The sequence below is a fragment of the Gallus gallus genome, chromosome 3, assembly GCF_016699485.2.
Source record: "Gallus gallus isolate bGalGal1 chromosome 3, bGalGal1.mat.broiler.GRCg7b, whole genome shotgun sequence".
Taxonomy (NCBI): domain Eukaryota; kingdom Metazoa; phylum Chordata; class Aves; order Galliformes; family Phasianidae; genus Gallus; species Gallus gallus.
This window is the reverse complement of record NC_052534.1, coordinates 87,165,445-87,182,714: the sequence shown is the minus strand read 5'-3', so window position 1 is coordinate 87,182,714 and position 17,270 is coordinate 87,165,445. Positions and strand designations below refer to the sequence as shown.

Below are 17,270 nucleotides of genomic sequence, written 5' to 3'. Positions count from 1 at the left end.
CAAGAAATGTTGAAGAGATTATTAATGAAAGATGAAAGTAATTCCTCTGCTGGAAGATGAAGGCTTTAAAGAAGGATTTAAAGGGGAACAAGGCAGGCCCCTGGTAGACAAGAGGAATTTTCCAGGTGTAAGAGAAGATCCAAAAAGGCAGGAGGCTCAAAGGAGGGAAAGAAGACAGCAGTAAGGTTATAGGGCTAAGGAGAGCATGGGGAGTTGAAGGGGGAGGAACAAGAAACAAGAGCAGAAAAGCAGGTGAGGGGAAATGAAACTTCCTTTTTTATTATTTAGCTGCTCTGTTATTGAATCAAGTTGACAGGTGCGGCAGTTAATGTAACCTGCACCTTGAAGTCCTGAAACGCTTCAGAGTAGTTGCTTAGATTGACCCCAAAATGCTATGTGTCTTTAAAAAACAAATCAAATGGTCAACTTCGGGCAAGCAGCCAGCTCCTGGATGAGCAGACAGGACGAAGAATACAGGCAGCCGCACCAGGAGCTCTGGAGATGCCCTGTTTTCTATATTGCACTGAATCCAGAATCCTATTTGGTGTCTTCAATTCGTGCTAAAGCCCTTGATGGGATTAGTGCAAGCTACCTGCGGGACTGCAGCTCTCTCGCAACCATGACCTCCCCTGGCAGCTAAACTCCACTGCATCCATGAAGCTGTCAGCTCCAGGGGACCAATCCTGCATGCAGGAGTCAGAGCTTGCACAGAGACCAGGCACAGCCCATAGAAGTCGTTTGTGCCACACATGATTAAGACCACTGATCTCACAGCATTCAAAATGTGTGTTTCATCCCTTCCTTATTAGTAGCATCAGTGTAGTTTGAACCAAAGCGCTGTTAATTTCTCCTCACAGCAATGGAAAATGAGCCATATGCACCACACTTCTACAGCACCTTTGGTTTTCCTCTGCATTCTCAGCGCCTGTGGATTAAAGGAAGCTCTCTACAGTAACAGGCGACATACTGGCCAAAACACAATAAACATATTTCAGTGCATTTACTGTATATTTATCTGAGCACAGTAAAAAAGAATGGGAAACAGCTGTATAGTATCTATTTGATCACGTGGAACATCTGGTAAGTTAAAACTTTGTCAGGCTGTGCTAAGCCCACACTCGCTGACAGTATAAACCTACTTAAATGGGAAGGTAAAACCTTCACATCTGCTGCATATTGTACCTCCTTTTTTTTTTCCCCCCCTCGAGTTATTTTCACAAATATGGCACAGCTTCAAGCATAAATCTGGGTTATTTCATGATTATAGATCCTTCATGTTACAAGACAAATGCCACAGTGTTACTGTGAGTAGAAGCTGTGACTGGGAGGAAAAAAAAAAAAAAGTGGGGAGAAAAAGGAAAGAAAAGAAAAAAAAAAAGGAGCTAAAATAGATAATGCAAAGCTTAATTTAGGGCATGAAAAATATCCATAAAACCTTGGTGGCAAAAATGTTCAACTCCTAGGCCAAATCCTGTAAATCCTGCTCAGTTCCTGCTGTGGTAGAACTCCCATTCAAGTGGAAGAGCTGTACCTGTCCTTACAGAACAGCTCACACAGCTGTACTATGTGTGGTAGCCACCTACATGGCCAGTCAAGTGGAACTCTGCAGCCCTCAGACTTCACAGAGGGCAGAGTGAATGATGCTGCAAAAAGCCATTCCAGTACTGATTTTCCACTTGTGATATTACACACATGGCATATCTGATTTTCTCTGTAGCCTTCTTGCTCATTAGTCAGTCCCAATTTAAACTCTCTTCTTGACCGCAACACTGACCGAAGGGTACAGGATGACTTTCACAAGGGCAAGTCATGAAATGGAAATTCAAGGCAGCGCAACAGATAAATCCTGATTCTCTTCATGCTGTTGAACTAATGGCTTAGAGTAAACATCCTGGCTCTCAGATCAGGAAAGACTTGCTTTGCATTACATTTTATCTGACTTCACCTATTACATTCTATTGCTTCTGTCTTGAAGGTCACCCAGTTCCTCCTGTGTGCTATCCAGTGTGGTTACTGACACGGTCTCCTGTCTTTCAGTAGACATTATCATCCTGATTTTTCATAATTAAAACACTTGGACTACCATGAGCACCTCATTTTAGCAAAAATACATTCAATTCAATACATTTGAGTTAGCGATATTGAAGAAACAGGTTAAACAAAATGACCTGAGGATCTCCACCAGCAATGTCTCTTTAGTCTAATACATCTGCTTTCAACATTATCTCTTATTTCCTCCTCAGCCAGCTTCTTACTCATCTCACAATTCCTCTTCTCATCATCCCTCTCTCCAGCTTAACATACAAATTCTCTTGCGCTGTACTGTCAAAGCTCAGGTAACAAGTAAAAGGGACACAGACACAAATTCAGTCCCCTGTGTACTATTTACAGTACATCATCACTGAATAAAACTCAGAAATAAAACAGGGACTATGTGACTACATGTTCCATCTTCTCGGGTGACATTTTTTATAGTCTGTACTCCAAGTTGAATTTGAGGGGGAAGAAACATCTCTTCACCTTCATTTCACTTGTCCTCTGTTCATAGGACTCAGTAGCCAAGCAGTTTGGACTTTCTTCCAAGAAGCTGGAGATACGTACTTGGCAATGGAATCAGAAAATGAGACTCCCTGCTTTCTTGCTTGGTCTTCTGATCACAGTGTCACACTTGCAGAATATTTGGATGCCATTTAAAACACAGCTGAAGAAGTGAGCACAGCCACCAGTCATTCAGTGCCAGGCTCAATGCCATTTGCATTCACTAGGCAAACATCAAATCCACAGAACATACTGAAGTCTCTAAGAGTTTACACGGAGTTTAAAACTTCTGTTTACTATCTGGATGGCATTAGACCTAAACCAAGACTTCCTGAATTGAGGGATGGAGTCCCCTTAACTCTAAAATGGGGATTTTAAATGTGCACCATTCCCTTGGGTAAGAGGAAAGGGTTTTCAGAACCAGCAAAGAGAAAGACTTAAGAGACCTTTGATATCTTCAAGTATGGCATTAAATGGTCTACTTCTGTAATAAACAGAGAAATGAGAAATAGTTTTTATATTTGAAGAGAATCCAAAAAAGATGAACCCGACAGAAATACATAAGTATTTATGTTAGACACGAAACATGCAAGGCAAATCAGTTTTGTTTCAGAAAAAATAATGCTTAATTGTATTATATGAACTACTTTCATGTAATGAAGTATAAAAAGTAGTTATGGCAGATACTTAGAGGTGACTGTTTATTGAATTATATACTGGCTCTGTTAAAAAGTAATGACTACCAAAGCACAATGTTTGAAATATCAAAAAGGAAATAGATGACATAAAAGACTAAGAGCCTGGAAAATTTGTTTTTTCCATGTATCAAGCCTTGCCAAGGGAGAACAAAAAGCACATAAAACCACAAAAAACTGCCTCCCTCAAAACAGAATCCAGCCAAAGAGTCTTAAAAAAAAAAATTAGAAGAAGGAAAGCTATACTGTTCAGCTTGAGACACTGCATGCCAAATTTCTGTAAGGAAATATTTTCCCTGAGTTATAAATAGCTGAAAATTCAAGTTTATTATAGAAAATCCTAGTAATCCTTAATTAGAGCAGTATAATTTAACATAACCATAAATGTAATCAAATTAAAGAAACATGCTTTTTTAAGCTCCATCACTGCTTCAAAACTTCTAATAAAGGCACTGAGGTTTATTCAGACTTCTGACTTTCATTCCGTGCAGCTCATCTACATGGGGTTTAACAGTACTGGCAAATATTACCCAGAGATGATCAAAACTAACTAAAGAGACCCAAAAATAAGGGAGAATAAGCAGAAGGTTTGGTCTTTTCAATCTAACCGAGATGAAGCTCTGCTTTCCTTTTCCACAAGGTGGTGTTCTGCCACAGAGGACAACTGAGCAAAAGCAGGTCCATCTCATAGAAAATTTGCTCAAGAGAATGGTTTTAAAGACGAATCAGCAGGGACGTGGCATCATGACCTCATATGCACACGTGCAGCAACATGGATAAATGCCCAAAAGCTGAGTAAAGGCTCTGAGATAAAAAAATACAATTGCTGGAAGGAGAACAAAGAAAACAGTGGTCAACTTTCTGAACACACAGACATCTCTAAACTGTACAAGACATAGAGGAAATAAACAGGAAAAAACTAAAACATTACTACAAATCGAACAATGATCGAAGTGATACTGCAGAGGCTTGTTTATACAGTTCACACTATGGGAAGATGGATATAATAGATATTCATTCCCAATTTAACGAGGGGAAAAGGGGGGGAGATTCACCTGGAGATATGAAGAATATACACAGATATTCAGAAAACAGAGGGACACACCTGGTGAATACTCCTCTCGTGAGGCCCCATCTGGAGTACTGAGTCCAGGTCTGGGGCTACCAATACAAGAAAGACAGGGAGCTGCTGGAGAGGGTCCAGAGGAGGAGGAACCTGAAGGAAAGAAGGCTGCAGGGTGACCTAATTGCGGCCTTTCGATACCTGAAGGGAGCCTTTAAACAGGAGGGGAGTCAACTCTTTGAAAGGGTAGGTAACAGCAGGACAAGGGGAAATGGTTTTAAGTTGAAGGAGGGAAGATTTAGGTTGGATGTCAGGGGGAATTTCTTTACTGCAAGAGTAGTGAGGCGCTGGAACAGGCTGCCCAGAGAGGTTGTGGATGCCCCATCCCTAAAGGTGTTCAAGGCCATGTTGGATGGGGCCCTGGGCAGCCTGGTCTAGTATTAAATGCAGAGGTTGGTGGTCCTGCATGCTGCAGGGGGGTTGGAGCTTCCTGATCCTTGAGGTCCCTTCCAACCGAAGCTATTCTATGATTCTCTGAAAAAGATAAACTGAGCATCCATCCTAGACTGTCTACTATGTGCTGCTGACACGACCACTGGATGGCTGCTAGCCAGGAGCACATATCAATAGTAAAATAATTCATCAGCCCTTGAGAAATTTTCCACAAGTAAATTGTTCACTTGATACTATTGCACACTCACAACTTGAACAGAAATACCACAGTCAAACGCTTTGCAAATGCTTTAGATGGCAGGACTAAAATTCAAAATTCCATTTCCACACTGGAGAAACAAATAGAGGATCACAGAACGTTTGAGGTGGAAGGAAACTCTGGATGTCATCTGGTCCAACATCCCCTACTAAAACGCAACGCATTTCAGTAAAGCAATACATACTCTTGACATGTCACTGAGAAGAGCTTGATTTCTCCCCATCGGGTATTTATTAATATATACATCAGTCAGATGTCTCAAATCTGTTCTTCGGGCTAAAAAACCTCAACTCTTTCAACCTCTCCTCATCTGAGGGATGTTCCTATTCCATTATCACCTTTGCGGCCCTTTGCTGGACCTAATCCAATATATCCACGTGACTTCTACTGGGAAGTAAACATACAGCTACTACTTTAGTCCACCTCTTCAAATTTAATTCAAATGTGCTTATAACTTGTATTAGAAGGCTTGTGAGAGCTCATGAAAGAGTAGTGATTTAGACATATCACGAAATAATCTGAATTGGGAATTCATTATTGCGAAGTAATGCATCTAACACTTCCACCATCATTTCCTTTAATTGTGAAATCCAAATATAATCTGCTATCACACCTATTAAATTGTTGCAAGGCTGTTTACAAGTAAATACAAGTCATACAAAAACAAAATAAAGGTGATTTTAAACACAAGGGGAATGCAGCCAAACTACAAATGCTTATGCTGCCAGAGTGGACAGTTCTTTGGTATAATTAGGTTAATGAAGAGGACTGTAATAGTTAAGTCGAATCACTTTGGATTGGAAATGGTTCGAAATGACCTCCAAGATCCTTTAGCCCAACCTTCCACTCACCACCAATATTGTCCAGAAAAGTCATCAAATTCAAAGAATATTAACTAACAATCAGTAAGAAAATCTGCTACCTTTGGTGAGATAATCTTCTGTAATAGGACAGAATAGAATAGAAAGCTACACTAGTCAAGGTTTAAAAGCAGTATTCATTTCAAGGTTAAGAAAACTGCACACTTGGTTGAGCAAGGCTACCGTCCCCAGCCCCAAGGCCACCCTAATCTCCCCTCCCTCAGCCAGATGCAGGCAAACATTTCTTAACCCTGAGTGACCATAAGTGCTAGGAGCAGAATACAGCCTGCTTCTCCCTCTCTTTGCCCCTTTCCATCAGTTGCACCTAAACAGAACAGTTAGTAGTTCTTAATGGCCACTACTGCAAGTAGAGGCCAGCAATGTAATATGTTCCACAGTAGCAGTTGTAAGCCATTTCTGAAAATTAGTGTTTGGACATTAACTCTCTCTGAGCCCACTGCATTGCTTCCTTATCCAGTGGAGGCTGCAGTTATCAGATGCTATGAGAGTCATCCCAAATGACAGGACTCTGATAGGACTCGGGCTCTAAATACAAGCAGAGGCCTGTGAGATGAAAAACACACCAAACTTCTAACTAACTGGAAAAGAGCTCTGTCTGATCCAGAAATAAAAATCCACCCAAAAGAAAAAAAAAAAAAAAAGTGTATGCAGCCATGTTAGGCCACATTCTGCTAGGAAAATCACCGGAGTACTAATAAGCATGCATGCCTGTTTTCCAGCATGGTATATCCTAGATCTTAGCAAAATGCAGCAAGAGATTTCATGTAACAACAGATTAAATAAAGCAACCCCTTTCTGGATGAAAGGACATCTATTTCAGGCCAAACACAGAAAAGCATATTTTCCAGACAATCTTACAGATTATTCATAAATCGATATAATCTCTGCTTGCAGGACTCAAACACAGGGAATAAGAGAAGTCCTCACCTCTCAGACTATTTTCCTTTACAGCAGACTAGAAGAGGTGAACTCTTGCATCTTTTGTGTGCAACACCTGCTGGATATTGTTTCCTATGATGCAGAGTTTACCCTTGGCTTGCAGCGGATGTTCGTAGCTGATCAGAGATGCAAATAAAACCTGCAGCTGCTTCCATCAGATAATTCGCCTGCATAACCAATTCTAGTGAACTCCGCTTGAACTACAAATGCACCCAGACAGAAACCCTGACTCCTTCCTTCTTTAACTGAAAGAGTAGTCACACATTCATATACTGTTTAGGAGTGTCTACTTCTATTTCTTTTAAAAGCCTAAGTACTAGTATTTTATTAATACATTTTTAATACAGAAAAGAAGTTCTTTGCTGTCATATTCTTCAAACTACATCAAAGATTAAACTGATATTCTTTCTCAGACTATTTCTCATTTTCCTCTTTCATGAATTCAAAAGTAATACAAACAGGCTTAAAGTCTCCTCATCACTTTTTTTTTTTTATCATATCACGCATTTGGAACGCATTCTGAAGCCACCTCTGTTACTTAAACAAACTGCATAGGCTACCATACTGATCTCCTGTATCCTGTACTTATTAATGACATCTCAGTTTCCTCATAAACTGGATTTTCTTCTCAATCTCTTCATTATTTGATGCAAGCACAGAACATAACAGTATTATTTCTTCCAGGTTTGAAGAGCTATATGGAAATACTACATCAGGCATGTGTGTGTTTTTTTTTTCCCCAGTGGCAGTACATAAAACAATGAGTTGCTAGACTGTATTATTTGGCATCAGTTCTAATGCAGTCCCTGCTTCGTAACTCTTCATATATTGCTCACAATCCCAAAACAGTGCAAAGCACAGGTACAGTGAAATGACAGAACACAATTTAACTGGTGGTTATGTCTCAGTAACGGCTATGCTGGAGAGAAAATTAAGAAAAGTAATTAAGAGAGCAAAACCTAGTAAGACTACCTAACCATAGAATCATAGATTGGGTTGAAAGGGACCTTTAAGGCCATCTAGTTCCAACCCCCTGCTATAGGCAGGGACACCTCCTACTAGAACAGGTTGCTCAAAGCCCCACACAGCCCCATGGAGGGGGCATCCCAACCTTATTGGGCAACCTGTTCCAGTGTTTCAACCTGTCCAGGCAGATGCAGGCTTCCCAAACTGCTGCGCTGACTGCCTTGAGGATATGAAACGTCAGGAACTGCAGGCTCAGTGTTCAGCAATAGTAGCAGCTAGTTCTAACAGCAACTGCAAATCACACCCTATTCCCTGTCAGGATGTTGGATGCTCTGAAATGAGCAGGACTATCACAAGAAAGATACTCAGAAGAATAAAACCAAGCCCATAGGCTATTCCAAGCCTGTGAAAACAAAGGTATTCCTCCTCATTCATGCATGTATATGACACAAAGTAACACGACAGAACAAAAAAGTTAACTGAGTATGTCAACTAATAGACTCCTGGATGAGTCTGAACTCTGAATCATCACGGACAACTTGAATTGCCATTTTCTACGAGAAAAAAAAATTGCTATTTTCTACAAATGGAGAGCATGTGTTATCACAGAGCTTTACATACACGTGTCAATCACAGCTAACAATAGTTCATGCAACCTAAAAGCAGACAGATGTTCTGGAGTCACAGATGACTTTGTAAAACTTACAAAATGATGAAGGGAACGTATTACTAGAATCAGGCAGTAGCAGAGGCGCAGATGACCACAGTTAGACTTGTGTTACAATGGAATCATTAATAATAAACAGTACTGCAGGCCTATTGTTAGTAAGATCCCAGCACTGCCGGTCACTTTAGCAAAAACTAAAAATGTATTTTCAGGACACAGTGTATACATTACCATTTTCTGTTTTCCTAAATGCTTCCCTTGGCTAACAAGCAGCATTTCTCCATTAACCAAGTTGATTTGCAGCCAACTCACTTTCATCCATTTCCCTATCTTGGTCAAAGTCTGGAAAAGCAATTATACTCTGCCATCTGGGTTGGATGAAAAGGATACAGAGAACTGTGATCAACAGCATACTGATGACACTGGAGCCAAAACCTCCCACACTTTCCTTTACTATTATTTATGGTAATAGTATTATGGTGTGTATGGTGTTTTACAGGCAAGACTGAAGACAGAATTCTAGAAGGCAGAAAGAGTGGTGTTTTTCCACACACACTGAAAAAGCAGAGGCATGATCATCATTACAAGACCAACATGTGAAAGCAATTTGCCCTTTATAATACTTCGGGATATCAATGGCAAAAAAAAAAAATGAATACACTGACAAGGCAGTCCATCCACTCTATCAGACATGCTCTTTGAATACCTCATTGTCAATAAAAGTGAGTTATGCGTAGATCCTTGAGAATTTAAGTAAAAAGCTGGAAGCAAATAAACTATCCTCAATTATTAGTGTCATCAAAATCACCTTCTGCGTCCAAAACCAATACCTAATCAAGGAAATTTTTAGCTCAAGTACAGCTGGCCCACCACTGCTTTTTCCACAGCTCTCCCCAAAAGACACTGATAAAAACGACAGTAATTTAATGATTATTTATTTAGCCACAGTTGGCAACCTGTACTCCAGGAGAATCTGAAATCTATGAAGCTCCTTAGAAGAGTAACATCTGTAAAGTGTTACCATAATAATTTCCCAATAGCAGGAAGGAAATTATGGTATCTTGAACACTACAACATTCTCAGTGCTGTAAGAATGTTCCACTTTTCACAACAGAATCAGTAAAATATGATCATATTTAAAGAATATCAATTTCTGACCATTTAAGTGATAACAATTACAGCTACTGAAATTTTTCCTTATTTAAAATTCAGAAAAAGACAGGTGTGCTGCCTTACTTTTAAATAAAAATATTGATTTTTTTATCAGTTTTCATGAGCTTACTTCAAAGCAAACAGAATGATATGCCACTGTAAAGATACATTATGTATACTTGAGGCTTCTGACAAACTGCCTAAGTGTCCAATGTATAGCATGTAGAATGAACAGACAGCAGTGTATAAGATTTTAACATATTCTTATTATGCAAACATGAAAATAGTGAAGTGGAAAAGGCAGAAGAATATGAGTGGTACTGGAGAAACCGTGACAAAGAGAAAAATAGAATGGAATCGTATCACTTCAGACTGCTTTGGAAAAATAAAGGTTGTCATGGCAAAATTAATCATGAGATCTCCTGATGTTTTATTGCTTTCACTTCTTGCCTTTGCAAAGACTTTTTTCAGCCTTAATATTCTAGAAATTAAGAGGTACAACATACAAAAAAAAGTATGTGCTGCTGTAGAATTGATACTTAGACCAGCGGATCAGTGTTAACTAGGTGTGAAATGTGTAAATAATACCTAAAAGTATCATTATTAGCTGTCCTTTCTTTTTACTACCAAAAGATCATTCTAAACTCTGAAGATAGACAGTAATCATTAGGGTCTAAATGGCAATCCGAGTTCTTTACTATGAGAGTGGTGAGGTGCTGAAACAGGCTGCCCAAGGAGGCTGTGGATGTCCTGTCCCTGGCGGTGTTCAAGGCCAGGTTGGATGGGGCCCTGGGCAGCCTCATCAACTATTAAATGTGGAGGTTGGTGGGTCTGCCTGTGGCAGGGGGGTTGGAGATTCATGATCCTTGAGGTGCCTTCCAACCCAAGACATTCTGTGATCCTGTGAATCCAGCAACACCACTAAGCCCAAACTGTCCGCAGGAGACCTTAGTGATACAACTGAATTGGAATTTAAGATACGTGAACAAGAATATATCAACACTCTACACAGCTGTCTACAGGTTTGCTCAGTAAAGTCAATTTACACCTTCACATATACGGTCCTAAGGTTCCTGAAAGACAAAATGTAGGACACAGGGACCTGTGGCCTTTTCTGGGACATGGAGTACAAGATATGATAAAGCATCTTAGATGACATTTCTCAGTGTTGTCTGTATGCTTTTGGCCATTGCTGACACAACTCAACTGAGTAATATGGGCACAATTCAGACAGTTAACTGCAAGCACCTTTTGAGATGCATCCCACCTGACTGCTGGCTACCACTGCACAGGTCTCCCATAAATCCTGTTTGGTATTGGCCAACACTCTGAGATGTCTCAGTTACAATGGACCACCTCAAACAGTACCAGTCAGCTACGCTTAAACAACTGCATCAAGTTCTAAAGATGAAAAGATGACAGGGAGATAAGACAATTCTCAATCACAAGCACATTCCTCTCCATACAGCCAACTCCATATCATTCAGGCAAAGTGAGAAACAGCAGGTCCAAGCAGCTTCCCTATCCTTTCTCTTCTCTTTCCCAATATATTCTTCATATAAGCTGTTTTGTCGTTTATGAAGCCAACACATAGTTCAGCTCAAATTATGTTTCCAAGCTTTTAAAAATTCAGCTGTGATCAGCTATGGATTCAGTTAAATCTTTTTCCTAATCCCAGTGTTCCACATGATATACCTCCATCACTTAGCTTGCTCCCCCATTTCTCACATAGTAACACCTATATTTAATCTCATCTTAACTGCTTGCATTAAAAGTAAACCCTAAAGCCACACACAGTTCCTTTCCAGATGCTGCTGTTCAATTATTTCCCAGTGGGTTTCACCTAACATTCCACCAATGTCCTCTGGCGCTTCAGTCCACATCTCATGCATTCAAAGCCTTTAAACTTTTTCTTTTTTTTCCAAGAAACTCATAAACTAACACCTTTATTCTCATACAAAACAGCTAACATCTGTGGACAAAAGGAAAAAAAAAAAAACAGCCAAACAAAGAAGAAATATCTATCCAGTACAGCTTTTTACCAACATACTGTTAGCAGTTTTTGCATGTAATAAATGTATTTTTTTTAAAGCTGCTGAGAAGCACTCTTAAGTACATTCAATCCAAATAATACATGCAAACGGAATATAACAATTGGAGTAAGTTTCATTCATTTATATCAAACCAAAACATAAATCTCTGTTTAAGAAAGGAATTATCTAAGAACAGTATGAGGCACAGCAATGTTATGACGGAAAGTATAACATACTCCCTATCTCCTGCAGCTTCTGTTTCACAATCAGATTTTGTCCCAGACAATGATCAAAATCTTCACTGCCGATCGTTACATCTAACCCAATGAAAGTCTGGAAAGTTGATTACTCCAACTCAGTATCTTACGATAAAAAGAAACCTTAAAACTAACCCTGTAAGGTTTTTCTGTTTTCTGACTCTTTTGGAGCGAGAGATTGATTAAAATGCCAGAAAGTCAGCAAAATAAAGTCCATATCTGATTCATAATCTCCTGAATAAACTCTTTATTCATTAAATCCTACGTCCCTACCAACACATTACAAAACTGAAAGGAAATCTTTTATCTCCACTCCACTACTCAGCTTTAAAGTTTGCGCACAATTTTGACATTTCCGTCCCATGAGGTCTATGCATGTGTAAACCACTAATACAGCAGCAATAAAATATTTCCCTTCTGCTGAAAAGCTAAAATGCTGAATTAGCTTTACTGGTATTTAGCACAGTTGGAAAGCCTGATTTTGATCACGGAGTTACAGGCCTCGTATTACATGCTCTTATCTCAGACATTCCAAATCAGCCAATAAAGCAAGTTTTCTGAGAGCTTCAATATCCTGCTGAGTTCTTCCACGTGATAGAAAATGGATGGGTTAGATAGCCAAAGGGAACCTTTCCCTATAAATTTGTGTCTGGCAGCTTGTCTTTCACATTCTCTAACATCTTTCTGCTCCAGTATTTTCTGAAGATCAGTTAATTGATGAGCCTTACTTCTTACAAGCAGCTGGGTGCACGGTCCTTGATGGCACTATGAGTGTGTCAAGGCATCAAGGTCCATGAGTGCATTATGATGTGCAATGGCACACACTTTAGCACACATTCCCCAGCAAGTTTGCAATAGTAAGCAACATCTTTAACACACATTTTCTTCTTCATACCTCATGTATCTTTTTAAATATACATTTGGGGGAGAAAGAAGAACATTAAAGAAAATAGGCCGTCTTTGTTAAATGAATGAGGGAGCTGAACAATACAAGAGAGTTCAACACAGCCTGAAGTATTAAATAACTACTTTGCTGGAGTCCCCCACAGTGTCTTTTAACATAACTCCTTCCACATTTGACACATCAAAGGATTTCAATTCCTAAAATTTCAGGGAATCATCGCCTTGGTTAAATACCTTGAATATTTACGCCGTGAAAGAGCAGAGGGTGACAAGCTTCATCTCTGGACTGTACCTACACTGCACCAGTTTCTCCCTACATGATATTCACATGGAAACTGAAATTCTAACACACCTTTTCCTAAACAACTGAATCTTTCATCCCAGATTCTGCAAGAACAAGAGCTACCTTCTTCCTCCAAAACAATTACAACATTAAAAAAAAAAAAAAAAAAGGATTAAAATGAGAGTAACCAAATATAACTTCATTTTAAGTACCCAGCATTCTACCTTTTAACCCAAGGAAGAATAAACAAACTGTTGATCCAAGCCACCACAGAAACTACTGCCATTACAATTTATTAGTCTCCTCATCGAACAGTTACGGGATTCAAAATTTGATTCATTAGGAACAGTAAATATTTTGCTTTATGAAAACTTCCATGCCTGACTTACTGCTAGTTTGACGGGGCAGGCTGTGAGATTTCCTTACTCAAAGTACAGCAACTCCAAAAACTAGAAGATCCACAAATTGTAGATTGAACCACTATTAAGATTAAAACTTGAGCTAATGATAAAAGCTCCATTTATTTCAGTAGGAATTAAACGTGAATCTAGCTCATCTTAGACAAGTCACTTATCTTCACCCCCAGCAAAAGCAACTAGAAAATAAATTAAGAAGAACGGTCTCAAGACATACGAATTTTCAGAATGATGATTTGACACATGGGGTGTCTGAAATTAATCTCCCTCCTTGAGCTGGCAAGAGAGGAAATGAACATCCCTGCCCATATGCAGTCTTTGAAGGAGGTGGAGATGGGACGAGTCAAAAACAGGATCTCACCAAAAAACAGATGTTGGGTCTGAGCAGAAATTTCCTGTGTATTTTTTTTAATTCCCAAATTTGCAGAGCAAGATCTGTAAAATCCTTCACAACATCTCCAGCTGCATTACAAAGTTCTAAACCCACATAATAATCCCAATATAGTATAAATCTGTATCAGCTGAAGTTTCTGCTATCTTTCCATTATTCACAATTCACTAGCATTAAAAAAAAAAAAGTCAGTGACTTCACGTGTGTCAAACCTACACTTTATTATCTGACCTTGACCTCCTAACATTCTGTTTGGCACCTTTAGACAATGACTGCTTGGCCTTTTCAGACTTTCCACTCTTCAACGCTTTATCCAGCAATGTTCTCGAGCCGTTATATCACAGCGTGAAGAATATCTGGCTGAAAAAATTGAGATGAGTCTACTGAACTGATCTTCTAAAGGGAAAATTCCTCTCGACTTAAAGGAAAATTTTGGAAAGAGTTTGACACTGAACTCTCTCCACTGCTGTTAAAATCACTCGGAGCGTGTTTTGTGTTTTATTTTGTAACTCCAGTGTTAGCATGTGTCAAATGTCATTTACCATCTCCAGAGTCATCAAGAAGTGATACAGCATGCCGATATCAACTTAACAGTTAACAACTTAAATTATTCTTTGAGTAATCCCTCCTACTTTATTCTTCTGATTGTATTTATTGGTTGAATAACACTGTATCCCTTCTGTCTGATCAAGTAAATAAACAATGCTTGGAAACATGGAAATCTGTAAGAAGCCAGAAAAGTCTCGTTCTCGGGATGCATTCTGTACTGACACGTCCTCTGCATGTAGAGAAATACGTAGGGCTAGGAATCAGGAATTTCTAAGGCTCTTAGCAATGAGTTATTTAAACTACATGAAAGCCAATGTTAAGTCTGAATACCTTGGAAGTTCTGAATAAAAACAAAGAATGAAGTTAAGACAGTGGCTACAGCACAGAAAGAGGAAAAGAAAAAGAAAGGATGCCAGATCCTTGCCCCTTGAAATTAATGTACTTTCTCTGTACTGAGTTCATTAAGCATCTTTCAGTAACATCATCCTTCTAAAAATTAGGAAATCAGAATTCCACAATACAAAGTTTACAACTTTTAGCTTCTCTTCTCTCCCACAAAAACAGATGTAGTATGCAACTTTCAGCATAACAAAACAAACTGAATGTAAATTATGATGTACTTACTGTACACTGTAATTGCCATAATATATTTGCAATACCAGAACATTTTTATAATTCTTAAACTAAATATGCTAAATAAAAAAAAATAAAATAACCTAGTAATTTAAGAAGAGTCTGCAATGCACATTCGTTGCTGGAATACATAATTACACAGAGATAAAAAGAACATGAAACGCAGTATGTCTCAAATCAATCAGTCTGAGGAGTAGCTAAAAGATTCAAATATAACAGACATGCCTTCTCTTCCCAGGCAGCATAATATCAGACATCTCCATTTTTATCCTGTAATTTCAATCAAGAATCAGTTGCTGAACACAACAAGTGGTAAAACAAAAACAGATAAACTTGTCAGTTTTCATCACATTATTCTTGAATTACTTCAAAAATAAATTTGAGAGGTTTCTAGCTTACCATTAAAAAATGACAGCGTACTGCAGAATCTAAACTACTAAATTAAAACTGCAAAAGCAAGACAACTACAGAATTATAGATCGTAGGTGTTGGAAGGGACCTCTGGAGATCATGGAGCCCAACCCCCCCACCAAGGCAGGTTCCCTACAGTAGGTTACAGCAAAGCATCCAGGCAGGTCCTGAACATCACCAGAGAAGGAGACTCCACAGCCTCTCTTGGCAGCCTGTTCCAGCACTCTGTTGTTCTCACAGAAAAGGAAGGCCTTTCTCATGCTCAGATGGAACTTCCTGGGTATTTCCCTTTGCACTGCTACTGGGCACCATCACCAAAAAGAGCCTGGCTTTATTCACTTGGCTCTCACCCATGAGATATTCATGAACACCAACAAGATCCCTGCTTGGACTTCTCCATGCTGATAACATCCAGGGCTCTCAGCCTTCCTCATAAGGGAGGTACAGAAGGCCCCTAATCATCTTCATAGACATCTGCTGGAGTTTCTCTAGAAGATCCCTGTCTTTCTTCTATATATCCCCTGCTTCAAGAGTGTCAGTTAGTGAGTAGAGAGGGAATCTTAAGGCTGTGCATTTTAGGTCTAAGTCATTAGACATAATTAGGCATATAAGTCACTGTGACCAAGGCAATGAAACAGATGTTAGCTGTCTAAAGTAGAGGACCTGAGTTTTGGTTTGTTATTATATAAATTTATACGTGTTTTGAATTCATAGAATCATAGAATTACAGAATCACTCAGGTTGCAAAAGACCTTAAAGATCAAGTCCAACCACAACCTAACCATACTACCCTAACTCTAACAACCCTCTGCTAAATCATGTCCCTGAGCACCACATCCAAATGGTTTTTAAACACATCCTGGGATGGAGACTCAACCACCTCCCTGGGGAGCCTATGCCAGTGCTTAACAACCCCTTCTGTAAAGAAGTTTTTCCTGATATCCAACCTAAACTTACCCTGGTGCAACTTAAGACCATTTCCTCTCATCCTGTCACCTGTCACCAGTGAGAAGAGACCAACCCCGCCCTCGCTGTAAGCACCTTTCAGATATTGGAAGAGATCAACAAGGTCTCCCTTCAGCCTCCTTTTCCCCAGACTAAAATTCATCTGTAGTTATATAACTAACATTAATGTACACTGTGATTTGCAGTGGTAACATATCAATCAGTTAATCACTCAGCATATTGCATCCAACACAGGGCCCAAAATCTGTGCCAGAAATTAGACAAGATTACATTGTACACATCAGCATTATTCAGACTTATGTCTCCTTATTTATGAGTCACAACCTCACCCAGCAGAGCAAGAGACCAGGGCGTTATTTTTTAATCATTTTAGCTCTGCATGTAATAGATAGAAGCAGTTCTCAACAGAGCAAATAAATACTAATATAATATGACACACCTTTCAGTACATCTAGCCAGTGGCTCATAAAAACACAGCTGTCCAAGAGAAAGATGCTTATTACGTATTTATGTTGAGCTACTGCCTCTCTGCAGTAGAGTAGGATGCACTGAGTGAAAGTAGAAGATGAATATTCACGCTCAAGTAGACACTCTGACTCTCCAAACTCATTTTTGTCCAATGTACTATAAGTCACGTGACATAATCAAAAAACTGAATTTGGAACTGCCTATATTTCAAGAATCACTTAAATGTTTATGCCTACAGTCCTTATTAAACAAGCTCCAGACTCTCCTAGGAATCCATTCACTTTTGCTACTATGGACGCTGCATCGTCTAACTTGATTTCTAAACCTAATTGATGTAGGTCTGTCAC

At 39.2% G+C, this 17,270-nt stretch overlaps 1 protein-coding gene across 3 annotated transcripts in view; it reads right to left on the bottom strand.

Moving 5' to 3' along the window:
- The window catches only part of HMGCLL1 (3-hydroxymethyl-3-methylglutaryl-CoA lyase like 1), a 72,186-nt gene that overhangs the window by 52,627 nt on the left and 2,289 nt on the right, over positions 1–17,270 (bottom strand). The window lies entirely within an intron of this gene.